The sequence below is a fragment of the Palaemon carinicauda genome, chromosome 1 (assembly GCF_036898095.1).
Source record: "Palaemon carinicauda isolate YSFRI2023 chromosome 1, ASM3689809v2, whole genome shotgun sequence".
Classification (NCBI taxonomy): domain Eukaryota; kingdom Metazoa; phylum Arthropoda; class Malacostraca; order Decapoda; family Palaemonidae; genus Palaemon; species Palaemon carinicauda.
Window position 1 is genome coordinate 125985511 of NC_090725.1, and position 20000 is coordinate 126005510.

The following is a 20000-nucleotide window of genomic DNA, read 5'->3' on the forward strand; positions in this document are numbered from 1 at the left end:
GGAAGTCCTCCTGTACAGATATATACTAATTGTTATAAGCTATCACCCTCCCCTCAAGGACACTGATGATATCCAAGACTTGCCTTCTGATATTGCCAGAGACTCGTCCCCTAGCTGCAGGAGAGGTGACTGAAAAAAAAAAAAGGTTGAATTCGTCAAGACGGTTCTTCGGACTTTTTAATGGATGAGTCTACAGGGAGCTGGAGACCAGTTTTCAATCTCTCTCTGTTGAACAAGTGTTTTCCCCAGACATAATTCAAGATCGTGACAAGCACTGTATGGTCTTGTGACAAGCACTGTATGGTCTGTCTTAAGAAAGAGGACTTCTTTGTTCTTGTGGATCTGAAAGATGCGTACCTTTGTATAACAATTCCACAATTCCTTGGTCCTACAGAAGGTTTTTCTGCTCTGTCTTTGGGAGATAATTGCACTGGTTCAAAGCGCTGTGCATTGGACTGCCTACTAATCCCCAAGTGTTCACACTGATGTCTTCTGCACACAAACAATATTCGTCTTCTGAAGTATCTCGACGATTGCTGGATTCTGTCCTTCTCCAGGAGAATTACTTCAGCTTCGAGTCAGACTTACTTCCTGCAGATTGTGGCCTGTCGTGAAAAGTTGTATCAGACTCCCAAGCTGAGGATGGAGCATCTGGGAATACTGATAGCAGAATAGCAGTGAATCTTCCCTTTGGACAATCATAGCAGCATAGGCAGCGTAACTGTTCCTGCACAAAAAACCTTCGGAATTTATAGTGGCAATATCTTCCAAGACTTTATCGGTAGAGAAGCTATTTCCTCAACTGCGTCTCCCCTAGCGATCACTGCAGTGGTCCCTGAAGCATATCAGGTTAGTAACCAGAAATTCCCCTCACCTTCTGGTTTCAGTGGAACAGGAACAGTAGATAATCTACCCTGGTAGATGAATGGTAAAATCCTCATCAGGGAAGTGTCTCACCTCTGGAAAAATAGCTGTTTACAGTTGTATCTGAGGTGGGATGGGCTGCACACCTGAGGAACCAATCCGTCCAGGGTTATAGTCCAGGGAAGGAATGCACCTACAGGAAATGTATGCAAGATTTTCAACAGAGATTGGTAGAACACTCAGTAGCGTTGATGATCAATAAACACATCCGTTTGTGTCATGTAAACAAAGGGGTCGCTGTTTCACAGACCCTCTACATGTTAGCAAAATAGGTGCACACTTGGAAACTTGACAGTGTGGCAGAAATGTCAGCAAGGCTCTTCCAGACATAAATGTTCAAGCTGATTCTCTCTTCTCAGTGACACGTTGTAGGGGTCAGACACGATCTGTACAGTACACCCTAGCTTTGTGGAAAGGCTTCCTACTCGGGATTCACTTCTGATCGACTGCTTGCTATGCAGTTGAACAAAAAACCTACAGCAATCTACTCTCCATTCCCAGTCCCCTAGGCAGCTTTTGAGAATGCCTTCCAACATCTTTGGGAATTCTATATGCTTGCACCTTTCCACCCGTTTGCCTGATTCGCTGATACTGTACTGCAACAGACGTTGATGACATCAGATCACAGGGTTCCCTTTAACGCTCCCATTTGGACACTCGGAAAATGGTATCTGGATCATTTATTTTCTAATCTTTCTTTGTCGGGTAAACTCCTTAAACTGCGCGGTGAAGAATACCACTCAGCCCTCAAACCAAGTTTCAGGCTAGGGCTCAGATCTTGCCTCTTCATAGGAATCGTCAAGACTCATGAGCAGTGGGGAACCTTCTTGCCCTTTTTAGGAAATCAAGCCGCTGGAATGTCTCTAGAGTGCTCATCTCTCTCAATAGGACTCACTTGAGCTTGTGAGATGGGCAGCAGATTGGACCCCGCCCCCCACAACAATGTAACCTCTACTAGCCTTAACCTCAGCAAAGTGAGTAGACAGACAGCATGGCTTTCTTGTGTCACAAGTCATTCTGAATGATAGAAGATCTCTTTCATCTTAGTTCAGGAGTTTGTGACCAGGACCCAAAACCCATCCATACATGACTTCAAGTCGTTGCTCATCTCTTCCCTTACAAGGACTTAAGGGGATCAGGATGACCTACTTCCCTAGTCTGGGAGGACAGTATGACACTAACTAGCAACGTTGAAAGAAATAAGAGAAGAGATCCAAGAATACTGTTTCACTCTGACTTCATGGTACAATTGGATGTGCTTCTTCAAGCGAGGAGACAAATTTGAGCAAGTGAAGTCAGAGATATCAGATCTATTGTAGCTTTTTTGAAGAACTTGTCAGTGGCGCTGGTCTTGAAGACAGGAATCTGGTATAGTATTGATAAACAACCTTTCCTTACCCACTACCAATGGGGATTATCCTCTAGTTCCTGGATACCTTTACTCTTGGCCCGATGGTAATTGCTAAACAGATGTGTAGTGAACCTAGCTCCTTTGTGCGACAAGAAACATTTTTTCTTTGGTAACGGTCGTGATGGAAGTCTAGAGTGAGAGGTAAGGTCGACTGTCCCATTTTACCTTTCTTTCCCTTCCTTTGGGTGCAGCAGTTGCTATATTAATTGCTGGACTGGAAAGTAGGTACAGGTAAGTTGCATGATCAACCAAATTTTCTCAAGTAGACATGTTTTGTTTAAATGTATCACTTCCATCCTTCCAGACAAAGGGGAGGAGAAAAAAAAATTATGCAAGCCCATTTTTCTCATAAATAACCAAACATACAGACAACTAGCTTCCTGGCTAGTACGGTGGTAACATGTTTGCCTGGTACTCGCATGGCGGCAGATATATTACAGCCTGGAACATTGAGTTTAAGCTGTTTACTTGGGAGGCCACTGCTGTGGTTGGGCACCACAATGGGAGGTTGGGCTTGCCCGGTTGACGTTCTGGTGAATGTCTATTCTGGTGAAACAGGAACTGAAACCAGACACTTTTAACCTTTAACATATCGTTTACATGGATATAGGTTCTTCCATGACAGTCTACAAGCCCCGTGGCAGTGAACTAGCCTGACACCTGGCACATCGTCCTGGACAGGTTGTTAGGAGGTTGATAGGTATTATCATTTTTGCCCCTGTACAGGCCTGAACTGCTTTGACATTTTCCAGGAAAATAAAGCAACCAGTTTGGTAATAGGAACTTTTTACCTCCTAACGATAAGTCTCTTAATAAAGGACAGTGTTTTGTATTCTTGTTGGAACAAGTCACAAATCCTTAGGCCTTAAGATACGCTTCCTGCCCCAACCAATCTTCAAGTCTTACGTTTCAAATTGAAGGAAGAGCTCAGTGGCTTGTCGGGTGGGCAAGGCATTACCATCACATCGTTAAAACTTTTAACCCCTGCTTCTACCTTCACTGAGATTGTACTCTTATTAAAGGATTCAGGTTTGTATTATTAGGAAAAATAAAAATTACATTAGAAATTGTGAATTTTCCGGGTCGGTTACAATTTTTGCATGCTAAACAGGAATACAGTATATAGGTACATGGTTTTTTCATGATCCCTTATTTTTTCACAGAATAATGTTATTGTAGCTGTTTCCTCATAGTTAAAATGTTTAATACCTGTATACTCATTAATATTTGTGGGTTAAGATTTTATTTGTTTTTTCCATTCTGTGTTGGTTGGATACATGTATACCCTATTATTGTGCATATATTCTATCACTTGTGCAATTGGTGTAAAGAATTTAGTTTTAATTACAGTACCTAATAAACACCAGTAAGCTTTTTTAATATTCAAGAGATGGATGTTTATAAACAGTTTTGATACTTTGAAAAATTATGGATAAGCCCACTTGTGAATTTTGTGGTTTTGAAATTTTAATAGACAAGTTACGAAAGCTGTTATTTCAAATATGGTTATTATATTTTGCTCTGAAATAGTAATTTACAACATTGCAATTCAGTAAGTACACACAAAATGGTGCTATGTGGTTCCCAAGGCCTTCTCTTGAAGGCTAACACAGAAAATACACTACAACAGAATATACCAAAGAAATATGATCTTCCCTGCTCATGGGCCAGTATATCAAACTGCCAGGTACAGACAGTATGTACTGTATTAGGGAAAGCCATGCAAAGTATTCAGGTTTATTGAACCCCGCCCAGCAGTTAAATGCTGAATTTGTAGGTAGTAGGTTGGTCGGGTCACCAGCCACTCGTTGGGATACTACTACTAGAGAGTTATTGGTTCCATTGACTAATCAGACAGTACAGTACTACTTTGGAACCCCCTTCTGGGTACGGCTCATTTTTCATTTGCCTGCACATACACCGAATAGTCTGGCCTATTATTTTCAAATTCTCCTCTGTCATCATACACATGACAAAACCAAGATTACCAAACAATTCTTCTTTGCTCATGGGTTTAACTATTCCATTTTAATTGTTCAGTGTCTACTTTCCTCTTGGTAAGGGTAGTAAGAGACTCTTTAGTTATGACAAGCAGCTCTTCTAGGAGGACACTCCAAAATCAAGCCATTGTTCTTTAGCCTTGGATAGTGCCATAGCCTTTATACCATGGTCTTCCACTATCTTGGGGGTATAGTTCTCTTGCTTGAGGTTACACTGATGCACACTTACATCTTATTTCCCTGTCTCTTGGTTTTTTGAAGTTATTATAGTTTATATATGAAAGATTTATTTTAATGGTTACTGTTATTGAAATATTTCACATTAATTGTTCATTACTTCTCTTGTAGTTTATTTATATCCTTATTTCCTTTCCTCACTGGGCTGTTTTTTCCTGTTGGAGCTCTCGGTCTTATAGCATCCTGCTTTTCTAAGTAGGGTTGTAGCTTTGCTTGTAAAAATTATATAATAATAATAATAATTTGTATGTTACTGAATCAGTACTAACACTGAAGACAATGCTTACCAAGGCATTAGTTTCATTTTTGGGTTAGTCTGCTATATAGTTCCCAAGGACTAATATCAGAAAATAAAACAAGGAAGACATGTATACCGGAAAAGTTATGTCGCACATTACGAAGCGAACACCTAATTCATGCTTACTTACGTGAAAGGAAAAGACTAACAAGTCAACCCAGTGACTTCATGGTAGAAAATCGAATTCTAGAAGAAGACATCCTAAATGACTGTTGGTGCCTCTATTAAGGGACCTGGTTGAGGATCCCTATCTTCAATCTAATTTTCCTTATTAGTTGCCATGATTGAGTTGATCACCAAGCATCTGTTCATGTGGCAACCCAATCACATGTTCAGGCAGCAATAAGGACCACATTATGCTGATAATACTGTACATTGAACATTCATGTTAGCATAGGGAGGGAAGAAGTGCAGTTATTCCTGCATGACAAAGATCTTCCAGCTGGACAATAACAATGTCCTTGGAAATTTCCCTTGTTATGGTGGACTCAGTCGACATGGGTTTCCACACCAGTGATTGCTCCATGTTTGTTGAAGCATCACTGGGAAGTAGCTATTGATTTCCCATCCTTTTGTTTTAAGGAGTGTGGTACAGAAATGGCTGATTGACACTTTTCTCTCCAGGGAAGTTCCACTCAAACCCCACCTCCAGGGATCCTGCCATTCTCAGATGAATCCAAGGATGGTGGGACACACCTCGAGTACAGGAAAACTTGAAGTAAGTGGTTCACAGAAGGAAACGCTAACTTTCAACTTACTTGAAGTCCAAGCAATGGCTTTGTTATCTTCCCAACATATTTTATATGTCACCAGGTAGTGTTGAGGATCATCTCCACTTTTGTGACCTATGTCCACAAGCAAAGGGGTTGTGTTTCACAGACACTTTGCTATTGGGAAAGCAGGTACAGTACACATTTTGGCAGCTTACAAGTTCCATTCCAGCTAGAGGAATGGTCTGCCAGATATGCTCAATCACCAGGATTATGGAGTAGGATCAGCAACTCCTTACTTTCATGCATGGTGGAAAGGCTTCTTACTTTCCTGGTACACTGTTACCATCAAAGAATCCGTTAATCTCCCATTTGATTCGGAACTCTAGTTTAGATTATCTTCCAGTAAGCTGCTCTCCTGTTCCAGGGAAGTCAGCAGCAGTTTGGTCACCTTCCAACATACCAGATCCTTTAGATACCTTAACCTCTCTTCATGCTTACCTGGCTTAACGATATCAGTCTGTAGATGATTTTTGTGGCATCCGGATTATATGATGCTCTTATTCGGGCAGGTAGAACTACCCTTCTTCTGTTAGTGGCATCATAGAAGGGATTTTTCGTCTGAATGAGCCTCTTTGCAATGAATCGCCAGTCTTCTCATTTTCCTTTGGCGAGGAAACTCCATGAAGTATCTGCTGGAGAAGGCTGTCATGTAACCTTTAACTAGCCTTCAGACTGAAGGGTTTGCCCTTCGGAGACAAGCCTTGTCTCAGGAGTAACTGTGAACAATCTTAACAACTCTGTTTCCTTAGGAATGTCGCTCGAGCCTCCAAGTCTCATATGTGGACCCTCCTGTACCCCTAGACTATTCATGCCCAGGCATTATGATGAGCGCACCTCATGGCATGTTGGGTGTCATGAGTCATTATCATTAAAGGGAGGCCTTCCTCCCCCTTATCCAGAGTTTATACGTAAGAGCCAGCTTCTAGCCTAGCACAACTGTAATCTCATGTTAGCGGGGTGCAGAACGACTCTGTCCTATGAGGATATGGCATAGTTTATTAGAGATTTCAGGTCTCCTCACAGAGTACCAAAGACTTTCCTGTGCCTAAATGGTACAGTATACTGTAGATAACATATCTAAGAATATTGCTTGTGACTCAAACACCCTCAGCCGTGCTGATCAATGAGATTCTGGTAGTTCCTTCCCGTTTTGAGTGCGTAAAGTCAGGGATGTCAGGTCTACTCTAACCTTCAGGAAGAACCTGTCAGTCGTGCTAGTCCTGAAGGTAAGATTATGGTACAATAGACAATCTTCATTGCCCACACTACCCATAGATTTTACCCACAGGTCCCTGGATAGCTTTTACCGTGGTCTTGCGGAGCATCTTAACAAATAGTGTTGCGAACCTTGCTCCATTATGGGATAAGTAGCATCTCATCTAAGATAATGGTTACAACATAAGTCTAGAAGGTGAGGTAAGAGTTTTCCTTACTTACAAGTTCAGTATTGATGTACTGTATCTTTCACAACCTTCTAGACCAGGGGGAGGATGGATTAAATATGTGTAACCCATTTCCCTTAATGACCATACATTCAGACATAATAGTGGAGCGGATACCTGAAAAAATAGTTCATTTTATGATACAAGCATAAAACTTTGCACAAGGCTTCCTTGTGATGTTTTTAAAGAAATAGTACTGTGAGCCACTCAATTTTTTCTCTTTTCAAGATGGCCGGCACATTTTTTAAAATGGCGGCAAATTCCCATTCCAGAATTTGACAAATTGACCATACAAAGTAATTTTGATGAACAGTGGCCTAGATTTGAGGTAAACATCTATTCACTGTAAATACAATTTTTCAATATTTAACTTAGCCGGTGATTATAATAGCTGCAACTCTGTTGCTCGACAGAAAAACTCTACGGAAAAATTCGCCAGCGATCGCTACACAGGTAGGGGGTGTACTCAACAGCGCCATCTGTCGTTCAGATACCCAGTACTCATTGTAAACAAAGAACTCAATTTTCTCTCTGTCGGGCTACCGGCAAGACCTACTAATTCGCTGTTGCTAACTGGATTTGTTTTCACAACTATTTGGTGAAGTACACTATTCTAGTTTTGAGCTTTCGCTATGCAGGTGTTTTATCTTCATCTTAAAACTTGAACTCGTTTTGGATAGATTTAATTATGGTGACAAAGAGAGTATGGACTTTCTTTCACTTTTAAATGGCCGACCCTTCCCTTAGACGGAAGTGTGTTTAGGCTTTTAGTAATTATCTTATCACGTTATAGATTTTCCTCTATATATTTTATATCTCTCCGCCTTTATTAGGCCTCTTCGATTAACTTTCCATTTTTTATAAACATATAAAATAAATTTTAATGCTTTGTTTATACTGTATAGACCTTTCCTGAGAGTAGGCGGTCCTAACTTGGAAACCGAAGTTAATCAACATTGAGCCCTTTATATCGTCTAGCTTTTAAAGGATTTAAAACTTTTTAAATGTAATATTTTATGAAAGATTTTCTTTGATAGTCTTCGTACTTTTTTCAAAGATGAACTAACGTTTAGTTTTTTATGCTACGCAGTTGTTGACGTTCAGGACGTTCAACATGCGCTCTATCGTTACGATAGAGAGAGAGTGTATCACGGTTTCACTTTGCAGTAAGAGTAAATCGATTCTGACGTTTTGTTCATTCTTTCTTAGCTTAAATGTTTTAAATTCTAATTTAAAGGAACTTTTTATTTGAAAAACCTTTCAGTTTTTTCCTTTAGTCAAATAACATGTTTTTTTGACGATATATAATTGGGCTCTTCTCTTAGGTGCGAAATCAAGAGAGAAAGAGAGAGAGAGAGAGATAGAGACGGAGGGAGAGAGAGGAGAGAAAACGTTCCGTTCAAGCGGGTAACGTTGTTCTCGTGTTACTCTCGTCCCTAGTCTCTGTACGGGGAGGAAGGATAAAACGTTTTTAGGTTTTTATTCTCGTCCCCAGGCTATGTGCGGTGAGAGATTGAAAACGTAGTTATATGAACTAGTGTTTAGTCTCTTTCCCAGCCACTGATTTTTCTTTTTATCTTAAAATATGTTTTCTGTTTTTTGCTGGTATTATGAGCTTGCATTATACGACTAATTTTGCAATTACTACCTTTTAATGAAGGGTAGAATTGCGTGTTTCAGGTAGAAATAGTGCAAAACAGAAAATCGAAGTGATAAAGTGATATGCGCAAAGTGTTACAGTGTTGCGTCCGAGGCGCAAAGTGTTACAGTGTTGTGTCCGAGGGTTCGTCTGTTCGTGCCTGTCGTTCACCTAGTCCGGGACCTCTTGCAAGCTCCCAAGCCCAGGGGAGAAGTAATGTCAAACGACTTATGGGTTCGAGAGGCCTTGACCAACGAACAGACGTTTTCCCTCTATGGTATCGGGTGTTTCTTACCAAGATCTCCCCTACCATAAGACGAGAGAGACGTTGTTTCTCCTCGCCATCCGTAGGCTTTTCGCATAAGAAACCTGTCACAAGGTTTCGAAGCCCTTAAGCGAAAGTCAGTCCTTTCAGGACAGGTCCAGCGTCCTGGTTACAGCCATTAGGACAGCTCTGACCCTATGCAGTCATCGGATAACTGCTCGCCGCCTAACAAAAGCGTAACACAGACTCCGAAAGTCTTTTTTTGTAGGCAAAGTGTTGCGGTCACAGACGTTACCCTCGTCTATTACCACAACCATTTCCGTTGATCCTTAAGGGGTTGTATGGCAAAACATGCAGTATATGCTTGCCTCCCTTATGGAAGACTATTCTGCCGATTAGTCCATTGAGTCTAGCCGTTTATCTCATCGATATCCTGGCTTTCAGCCAACCTAACGTTCCTTTGTGCTTACTGTTGACGTTGGCGTAGCTTAGTCACGTCAGTCAGGTTGTTTAGAACCACACTCGATGCGGTCTCGTGTGGTTTTTCAGCCGCATTTGGACGTTAGGCCACTGGCTGATGCTCCTGTTGACGTTCTAGACGTTCACTAACAATCGGAGTTGACTTGTTTTGACGCTGTGCGTCAACCTCCGCATTCTAGAGTTGTTTTGACTGCTCAGTCTAGGCAGTCAAAGCAGTCTCGAGTGGACGCTGTACGTCCTCACGCACCTGTTGTGGTTGACAGTTCAGTTGTTGACAGTTCACAGACTGTCAAGCAGTTACATGACGTTGCGTTCTGGTCCGCTACTAATGCACCAGTGAGAGACTCAGCTTTTATCGGACAAGGTTCCTGTAGATGAGGAAGTTGCTGTTCTCCCTCCTACTGATATTCCCTTGAGGACTCTGTCAGATGGAGAGGAGCCTTAAGCTGCTTAGCCTCCTATGGACTTTAATTAAATCATGATGATTTTTTTAAGGATCTTCGTCCGGATCTTGTAACTGCTGCTCCTCGTTCGCCTAAACGTCAGAGCTTACACTAGGCCTAGCTACTTCGAAGCCGTTGTTTTTAAGCTAGTGCTCTCTCGCTCTCCTAGAGAGCGTTACGTTGGCTAGGCGACTGGTTTTTCACCAGGAGGAGTTTGGGGGATACAGCCTTTGCTTTCCCTTCTTTTAAACTGGTTTATAGAGCGAGAGCCTGATATGACACGAGAGAAGTTCTCGGCTTGGGAGTTCATGCCTCTGCCCAGATAGACTTCTCAATTCTGGTAGACTCTCCCTGGTGCCTAGCCAGGAGACGCTCCAAGTTGTTTACAGGTCAACTTCTCAGCTGTTGTCGAGCCTTTGAAGTTTTTCTGTACTATTATGTCACGCATAACAAGGCTTTCAGGGATGGTAAACGGTTTCGCCTCAGTCGCTAACCCCGTCTGTTGCCACACCTGCTCCCGTAGACCCTAAATGGGCTTTGCTGCAAGACATGCAGTCCAAGCTTGGGTCCTTGATAGAGGACTTAAATGCGGAGAAGAACCTTCTGGCCAACAACCTTCCAACCGGTCGGTTGTGCGCCCTGTTGACGCTGAGGTAACCTACTCGCGTCTGCCAGTTGAGGTGGTTCCTCCACCGATGCGACCCAGTGTGGGTTGCCAGCCGCACGTTGACGTTAAGCGACGCTCGGAGGTGGTTGTTGACGTTCAGGACGTTCAACAACCAGCAGAGGTGACTTGTTGTGACGCAGTGCGTCAACCTCAGCAACCCGGTAGGGTGTTGACTGCACAACCCAGACGGTCTAGACAGTTTCGGGTTGACGCTGTGCTTCCTCGCGCACCCATGGTTGTTGACAGTTCACAGACTGTGCAGCAGTTTCATGATATTGCGTCCGGCTCCGTCACGCACCCACCAGTGCGACCGGATTCAGCGAGCCAGACGTTGCCCACTCCGTTGCCGTTTCCTCATCAGTTTCGGATGAGGAACCCTCTGATGAGGACGTTGCTGAACAACAAGACGATCAGCCCCCAGCCCTGCTATCCATCCAGAAGATGCTGAAGAAGGAACGCTGCTCAGTCAGGCTGTGGATGAGTCTGGTAGGGACGCTGTCATCCGTGGATCAATTTGTGTCACTAGGAAGACTACACCTCCGTCCTCTTCTATACCATCTAGCTTTTCACTGGAAAAAGGACAAGACGCTAGAAGCGGTCTCGATCCCGGTTTCCGAAAAGATAAAGTCTTGTCTGACTTGGTGAAAGGACAATATCAACCTAAGAGAGGGTCTTCCCCTGGCTGTTCAGACTCCCAACCACGTTCTCTTCTCGGACGCATCGGACGTAGGCTGGGGTGCGACATTAGACGGTCGGGAATGCTCGGGAATATGGAACTCGAGTCAAAGGACAATGCATTTCAACTGCAAGGAGCTACTGGCAGTACGTCTGGCCTGTAAAAGCTTCAGGTCTCTCCTTCAAGGCAAAGTGGTGGAGGTGAACTCGGACAACACCACGGCTTTGGCGTACATCTCCAAGCAAGGAGGGACCTACTCTCTGACGTTGTACGAGATCGCAAGGGACCTCCTCACCTGGTCAAAAGGTCTAAACATATCACTAGTAACGAGGTTCATCCAAGGCAACTTGAATGTCATGGCAGATTGTCTCAGTCGGAAGGGACAAATAATTCCAACAGAATGGACCCTCCACAAGGATGTATGCAAGAGACTTTGGGCCACCTGGGGCCAGCCAACCATAGATCTCTTCGCAACCTCGATGACCAAGAGTCTCCCAATATTTTGCTCACCAATCCCGGACCCAGCAGCAGTTTATATAGATGCCTTTCTCCTAGATTGGTCACATCTAGATCTATATGCATTCCCTCCGTTCAAGATTGTCAACAAGGTACTGCAGAAGTTCGCCTCTCACGAAGGGACAAGGTTGACGCTAGTTGCTTCCCTCTGGCCCGCGAGAGAATGGTTCACCGAGGTACTTCGATGGCTAGTAGACGTTCCCAGAACACTTCCCCTAAGGGTGGACCTTCTACGTCAGCCACACGTAAAGAAGGTACACCAAGGCCTCCACGCTCTTCGTCTGACGGCCTTCAGACTATCGAAAGACTCTCGAGAGCTAGAGGCTTTTCGAAGGAGGCAGCCAGAGCGATTGCTAGAGCAAGGAGAACATCCTCCCTTAGAGTCTACCAATCGAAGTGGGAAGTCTTCCGAAACTGGTGCAAGTCAGTATCCGTATCCTCGACCAGTACCTCTGTAACTCAAATAGCTGACTTCCTCTTATATCTGAGGAAAGAACGATCTCTTTCAGCTCCCACTATCAAGGGTTACAGAAGCATGTTGGCATCAGTCTTCCGTCACAGAGGCTTAGATCTTTCCAACAATAAAGATCTACAGGACCTCCTTAAGTCTTTTGAGACCACGAAGGAGCGTCGTTTGGTTACACCTGGTTGGAATTTAGACGTGGTACTAAGATTCCTTATGTCAGATAGGTTTGAACCGCTACAATCAGCCTCCCTGAAAGATCTCACCTTAAAGACTCTTTTCCTGGTATGCTTAGCCACAGCTAAAAGAGTCAGTGAGATTCATGCCTTCAGCAAGAACATCGGATTCTCATCTGAAACGGCTACATGTTCTCTACAACTTGGTTTTCTAGCCAAAAACGAGCTGCCTTCTCGACCTTGGCCAAAATCGTTCGATATTCCAAGCTTATCGTATGGTTGGAAATGAACTAGAAAGAGTCTTATGCCCTGTAAGAGCTCTTAAGTTCTATTTAAAACGAACTAAACCTTTACGAGGCCCGTCTGAAGCTTTATGGTGTTCAGTTAAGAAACCATCTTTGCCTATGTCAAAGAATGCTTTATCCTATTTTATCAGACTGTTAATACGAGAAGCTCATTCCCATCTGAATGAGGAAGACCAAGCTTTGCTGAAGGTTAGGACACACGAAGTTAGAGCTGTCGCAACTTCCGTGGCCTTTAAACAAAATAGATCTCTGCGAAGTATAATCGACGCAACCTATTGGAAAAGCAAGTCAGTGTTCGCGTCTTTTTATCTTAAGAATGTCCAGTCTCTTTACGAGAACTGCTACACTCTGGGACCATTCGTAGCAACGAGTGCAGTAGTGGGTGAGGGCCCAACCACTACAATTCCCTAATTCCATAACCTTTTTAATCTTTCTCTTGAAATGTTTTATTGTTGTTTTTGGGTTGTCCGGAAGGCTAAGAAGCCTTTCGCATCCTACTTGATTTGGCGGGTGGTCAAAGTCATTTCTTGAGAAGCGCCTAGATTAGAGGTTTTGATGAGGTCCTGTTGTATGGGTTGCAACCCTTGATACTTCAGCTCCTAGGGGTCGCTCAGCATCCTAAGAGGATCGCGAGGCTCCGTAAGGAAGACGTACTTAAAAAGGCAGAGTAATTGTTCAAGTCGACTTCCTTACCAGATACCTATTTATTTTGTTTAGTTATTTTGATAACTTCTAAAATGAAATAAAAATTCTTAGCTCATATGATGTAAACATATTTTGCTGGTCTCTACCCACCCCCCTGGGTGTGAATCAGCTATTATAATCACCGGCTAAGTTAAATATTGAAAAAGGTTATTTTGATAATAAAATAAATTTTTGAATGTACTTATCCGGTGATTATAAATTAAAGGACCCTCCCTTCCTCCCCAATAGAGACACAGTGGACCGAGGAGAAAATTGAGTTCTTTGTTTACAATGAGTACTGGGTATCTGAACGACAGATGGCGCTGTTGAGTACACCCCCTACCTGTGTAGCGATCGCTGGCGAATTTTTCCGTAGAGTTTTTCTGTCGAGCAACAGAGTTGCAGCTATTATAATCACCGGGTAAGTATATTCAAAAATTTATTTTATTATCAAAATAACATTTTGTGAAAACTCTGCAAAGCGCATGTGCGAAATTAGACTGACAAAGTCATATCGATTCATGTATCTTCGCATGTACAGTATAGGTGCATAATGCTGTGCATTGCAATCCTGACCTATAGCACTTACAATTCCCTGTACAAATCCTTTTACATCCACATTTTAAGAGCTGTTGACATGACGCTGCTATTGGCTGCAAGCTGGTTCAATATGGCGTCCAAATATTGTCGTATTTTTGCCAACCCCAACTTTCAGGTGAAGGTAATTTCATAATTTGAACCACAGACTGACCCCATGTGTGCCCTGCTTGCAGTACAGTTCACTTCACATGCTCTACTAAAGCTGCCCTAGAGGGTGGGATGGCATTATAAGGCTTCTGTTTTCGTGCAGACAATTCAAACCTTGCTTCATCGATTTTGTTTGTGGTACTAGAGCGGTCGTACATCACCACAACAAACTCTTCAATGACTCTCATGTCAGAAGATGATAAGTCATCTGTAGGCGAAGTAAGTCTTGTAAAAACCGCTGTTGCCTCAGGATAGACATTCCATGCCTGCCAGCACGACTTCTTACCTTTGCCAGCAAATGCAGAGAAGGCGTGAAAAAATGGCAATCCTCTTACTTTTGGCCCTAGTGATCTAGATATTTCATGTAAAGGGATCCATCTCAAATCCTTCCCTTTCCCAAAAGTATTCCATAGACTTTCTATATTTAAGTTGAAAGAGAATATCGATGAGATTAAGTTTCCTTGTCTTTGCAAATATAAGGAGCCTGACATAAACTGCAAATGGAGGTTCACGATCTGAAGAATGTTTTTGCCGAAAGCTGCTATCTTTTACTCCCTTTTTATGGTAATTGAACAACAATAACTGAGCAATTGTGAGATCAGAATCCGTGACCCCATTTTCAATCTGGGATTCGAGGTCAGGGCCATGTTCAATCATAGATACTAATTCTAGCAATGTATCTGGAATAGCTTCTGATATCAATTCAGGCTTAAAAGTACCAGTATATTGAGCCTTGTGCTGTGACATTTCTCTCTGAACAATTTCTGCTGCCTTTGCCAAATTAATAGCATCAGTATACTCGCAGACAGTTGCATGTGCTTTCCCAATATCCTTCTCGAACACAAGCACTACCTCTCGACCTCGATGGTATGCCTGTAGGTCTGGCAGCATAGACAGAATTCTCTCTTTCACTCTTGTTTTGTTTACCTTTATTGCAGCTGATGAAAAATCACTAATCTTCGCTCATATGGGAAAAAAAGATCTGCCAGTTTGAAAACTATACCTCCAGGATTGGCTCTTTGGCATTCCACTATTATGTGTTATTAGCTCTGCAAATGCCAGTTCATCACCAGAGTCGTCTTTTTCTTGGTCCGTAGATGTTTCAAGACTGTGTAGTAACTTTCTTTCTCTGTTGTATAGAGCTGTTAAGCATTTTGGATGGTACTTGAACTCCTGAGCTACGACATCACCTGAACTAAGCTTTGCAAGCAGCTCCTTATCTTGTAATGTTTTCGCGCAACGGTTCTGTCACTGAGCTGCATTGTCATTACTTCTCGAAATTCTGATATGGGACTCTCTTTTTCACATAAAAAAATCTTGCAACATCCATTTTACCTAGCTCTTGAGAGGTCTTTTTTCTTGTATATTCAGTTGAATCACTTTCATTATTACTGTCCACTTCTGATCTTCGTTTTCTAGCTCTGTCTAGTTTAGTGTTGTTAAATTTTATTCTATATGAATGCATTATTCCTGATCAGTGTTTCTCCTATTCCTTGACCATCATCAATTTGTCCTACATCTAAAGCAATGGGCATTTCATTTAGCTTTCTGAACTCTAGAATATTTTTTTGCGTGCTAATTACCTATACTGTGATTTGCTCTTGTCTGAAGTGTCCTTGGGTGACATCAATGTTTCATCTTTGTCTACCTAACATATAAAGCATTTAGTCCAATCAGTTTCCCTTTTGTCATTGGGAGATATTGATAAACGAAGTCTTTTTGACATTTCAAAAGGAAATAACACAACACATGTATATGAAACAAAATTCTTCAGTGAGATTAACTATCCTGAATTTTTCTTTAGCAACTACAGCACAAATTTGATACTTCAACAGTTGAAAGGCCGAGGGATTATCCTTTTACCACCTTCAACTTATAAATACACTTTACTGTATGGTATACGACTAGGTTCGACGCCTAGCCCGATCGTTCATCTAACGCCACTTAACTCCCTTGCGATCTGTACACCATCCAAAGGACAAAAGCCCCGTCCTACTTGGCTCGGCTTTCTTGCGTTGGCACACTCCCGTCAATTCGGGTACGACACCTTGATTATATATGGGGCGAATCAAGGTGTATTTGGGAGACTTAATGAAGCTGACATTAAACCCCATGCTGACTTTCACGGCAGCTAGTTGAACCTGTGTGCCCTGGTAGTTTAAGCAACTAGCTCGTTAAAATTGTAGGATCCCCTGCAGTAGGCTAAATTTCTGTACCTTACCCATCCTTCTATTTAACAGTCTAAACCGGTTGACCCTATTGGCCTTGTGTTCCACCCCATTTCATCATAATTTCATGTTCATTTTATCATCCTTTCATGTTCATTTTATCATCCATTTCATGTTCATTTCCCTGATATAGCCAAAGTCGTGCTGCTTGTGAGTAAATAAATAACCAAATTTTTTTATGCTGTCATTTTGTTTTTGACTGCCATTTTGTAAGAAACCCCTGGTGAGTTATAGGCAATATCAATTGCACTATTAGAATGTTAAGCTCGCAAATCTGAATAATTGAATTATCAAAGAAACTAATTTGGTAAAATAAGTTTAACCACCCAATTACTAAAATTAATAATTCAGGTCAAATTTTGCTCATGCGCACTTTAGAATTTTCACGATATTGTATTTATAGTGACTGTTGACATAAATATAGTGATTTTCCTTCAAATATAGGCCGCTGATCATCAAAAGTGCTTCATATGACCCACTTGTCACAATCTTACATGTGGAAAATCGGTGGTTTTGCCGTCATCTTAAAAATGTGGCGGCCATCTTGAAAAATGAAAAATTTGAGTGGCTCACAGTTTTATTTTCATAACACCATAAAGAACCTTCATGCAAAGTTCGATGCTTGTATCATAAAATGAACTATTTTGGTAAAATTTTAACGTTACCCGCCCTACTATAATATCCTTACGGATATGGGTTCTTCCATGACCGCCCACCAATTTTCTGGTAGGGACTTAGCCTAACACCTGTGAAATCTCCATGCTTGGGTAGTTAGGAGGTTGATAGAAGTCTTGACTTCAGTTCCTATATAGGACTAAATTACAGTATATTGACAATTCCTGGGTCAGTAAACTAGCCAGTTTGGCTTTCAAGACTTCCACCTCTCCCGAACTAGTCTCCCATTAAAGGTTGAAGGTTTTTTTTTTTTTTACATTTAGGAACAAATCACAAATTTTTTAATTAATTTGTATATTGCCTAACCATACTAATCTGAGACTATCAAGTTACACTGCCCACCTCAACTACTCCGTAAGCCCTAGGTTAAGGTCAAAGTGAAGATTACGGTACCTGGTGGGTGGGTGGGACCTACCTACCACTCACTAGCTGCTACTATTATATCATTTAAAGCTTAAACAGCTGTGCCAGATTTACTGAAAGATTACTCCTATTAAAGGTCTGAAGATAGTATGTTTAGGAAAAATACAAATTGATTAGAAATTTGTGATCATAAAGAGGGAGATCATGAGACACAGATAAGCCCAATAAAAAGGAACTTGTTTGTCAGGGTATGTTGAAACAGACTACCTTTACTGGTGATGTAGATCTCTGTAAATATGCTTGCAGGGTAATCCCTGGATAGAGGTCACCACAACAGACTGTAAAGCCAAGAAATAGAGAAGGTTCCAACTCACGAGATGATTTTCATTCTTGTCCAACAAGAGAAGACCTGTTGTCAGTATCAGGAGACGGCCAGGAGTTAGGGTGAGGAACTCCCTTTCTCTGCAGAATGCTGTAAGTTTACCGACTCTTGTTTCCAACAATAGTACTCTGTAGAGTAGTTTCTAATAATAAGGGAATTTTGGATTTGGCCAAAAATCAAACTTTCTAATGATGACTAGGAAGCAGGAGTTATACCAACAGCCATTGCAAAGTGAAGGACCGAGTAATTTTGTGAAACATGTCTGAATTCAATTCATATTAAAAGCCTTCTTTAGGGGCTCTTTTAATGCCTATTATTATTATTAAAGTTTTGAAAGCTAACATTTTGTCTCTTCAAAGATTTGGACCAGAAAGGAAGCCAAAAAGTCCTGGGCTATCTGGCATGTAGTCCTATTCCTAAGGAAGGCCATCCATAACTTTCACACTGAAATGGTACTGTATTATTTGATGCAAGAAGACCCCTTAAGCCCCTATTACACTTATCCGGTTTCCTACGGCGCCATCAGTCGCGATGCTTGCATATGGTCAAACCGGAGCGTGTGATTGCAAATCGGTTGTATGAAAGCTCACCCATGACCGACATGGGTGAGCTTTCATACAACCGATTTGCAATCACACGCTCCGGTTTGACCATATGCAAGCATCGCGACTGATGGCGCCGTAGGAAACCGGATAAGTGTAATAGGGGCTTTACACTTACAAGTCATCAAATACATTATGTTGTTAGCTGGGTCTACAATTGAAGAAACCTAGATAAGGCCTAAAACCCTTTCCAGCTGCTGTCTGGAGGAAACAGGACTTCAAAGGAAATTTTGACCGTACGTTATATTCATGAAATGCCTAGGGTGGATTTTGCCATGTTTCAGCGAAGACCTAATCATTTGACCTTGATTTTTAGTCAATATACGTGTGCTAAGGTACCGAGTGAAGGACAAACCGCGGTTCAATGATGATTGTTGACGTGTTTATTTGGAGAAGCAGAAGGCCTATCACCTTTGGAAGAGTAACCGATCAGATTTAACCTGGAATAACTATACTCAGCTTAGAGCTTTTGCTCCGAGAGTTTTATGCTTTAACTGAAAAGGAATACAATATAACAATAAAAGAAACCCTTTCTGGTACAACCCAGGAACATAAGTGGTGGACTAACCTTAAATCTGCACTCTTGGTGTAGATGCAACAGTTCTTCCTTTACTTAGAACAGATGGCTCAGTTACTCACTGTCCAAAGGAGAAGGTAACCCTTTTGGCTGTTGCGATTGATGGTAAACGGAGTAATGAGAACCTTGGCTATAAAAGGTCCATCTCTCTGTAACACCGAGGACATTGAAAAAGCAGCAGAACTCTGGAAGAAGTCTAGCCAGGACTCACTCCTTCAGAGGGCCATGGCATCTAGGCCATATACAGCAGTTTATCAAGCACGGAAACCTCCACCCGTAGAGCACAAGGGAGAAGTAAGAGTGCATCAGCTCAAGTCAACATGTAAGAAGCCCTTTCCCGCCAAGGAACGTTTCAAGGGAGGTTGAATTAGCAAAGGAGGTAAGTCCAGTATTTAAGGTCATCCTCGATGGGAAGGGCAATCCTCCCACTTCTCCAGTGGTGGGAGGATGCCTGCAACGCTGGTGGCAGAGGGGATTGCAGTAATTGGGCTGAAGCTTGGACGGTCTCTGTGATCCATTCAGATTATTGCTTCCTGTTCACTCTCTCTCCCTCCCTTGACTTGTCGTGAAGCTTAGTCGAGTTCCTACATGAAGGGATCTGTGAAGAAACAGGCCCTTAGGGCTGAAGTCCAGACTATGTTGGAGGAGGGTGCTCTCCAAGGGGTCCTAGATGGGTCCCCTGGCTTCTACAGTTGACTCTATCATGTAAAGAGGGTGTCTGGAGGTTGGAGACCTGTCATTGACATCTCCTGAACAAGTTTGTGCAGCAGACTGCATTCAGGATGGAGATGGCAGACATGGTCAGACAGGCAATCAGATCAGAGGACTTCATGTGCACACCAAACCTAAAAGACGCAAGCTTCTAGATTCCAGTCCATCAAGTCATCAAGGAAGTATTTGAGGGTCATCGTAGACAACTAGCAACACTAATTCAAGGTGCTGTGTTTTGGCCTGTCAACAGCACCTCAGGTTTTCACAAGGGTCTTCGCCCTGGTGTCAACGTGGGCCCACAGGATCGGCATTCGTC

General features: G+C 42.3%; 1 protein-coding gene across 5 annotated transcripts in view; it reads left to right on the forward strand.

The window, feature by feature from the left end:
- The window catches only part of LOC137651484 (NAD kinase-like), a 548585-nt gene that overhangs the window by 341577 nt on the left and 187008 nt on the right, over positions 1 to 20000 (forward strand). The gene's annotated exons all lie outside the window — the stretch shown is intronic.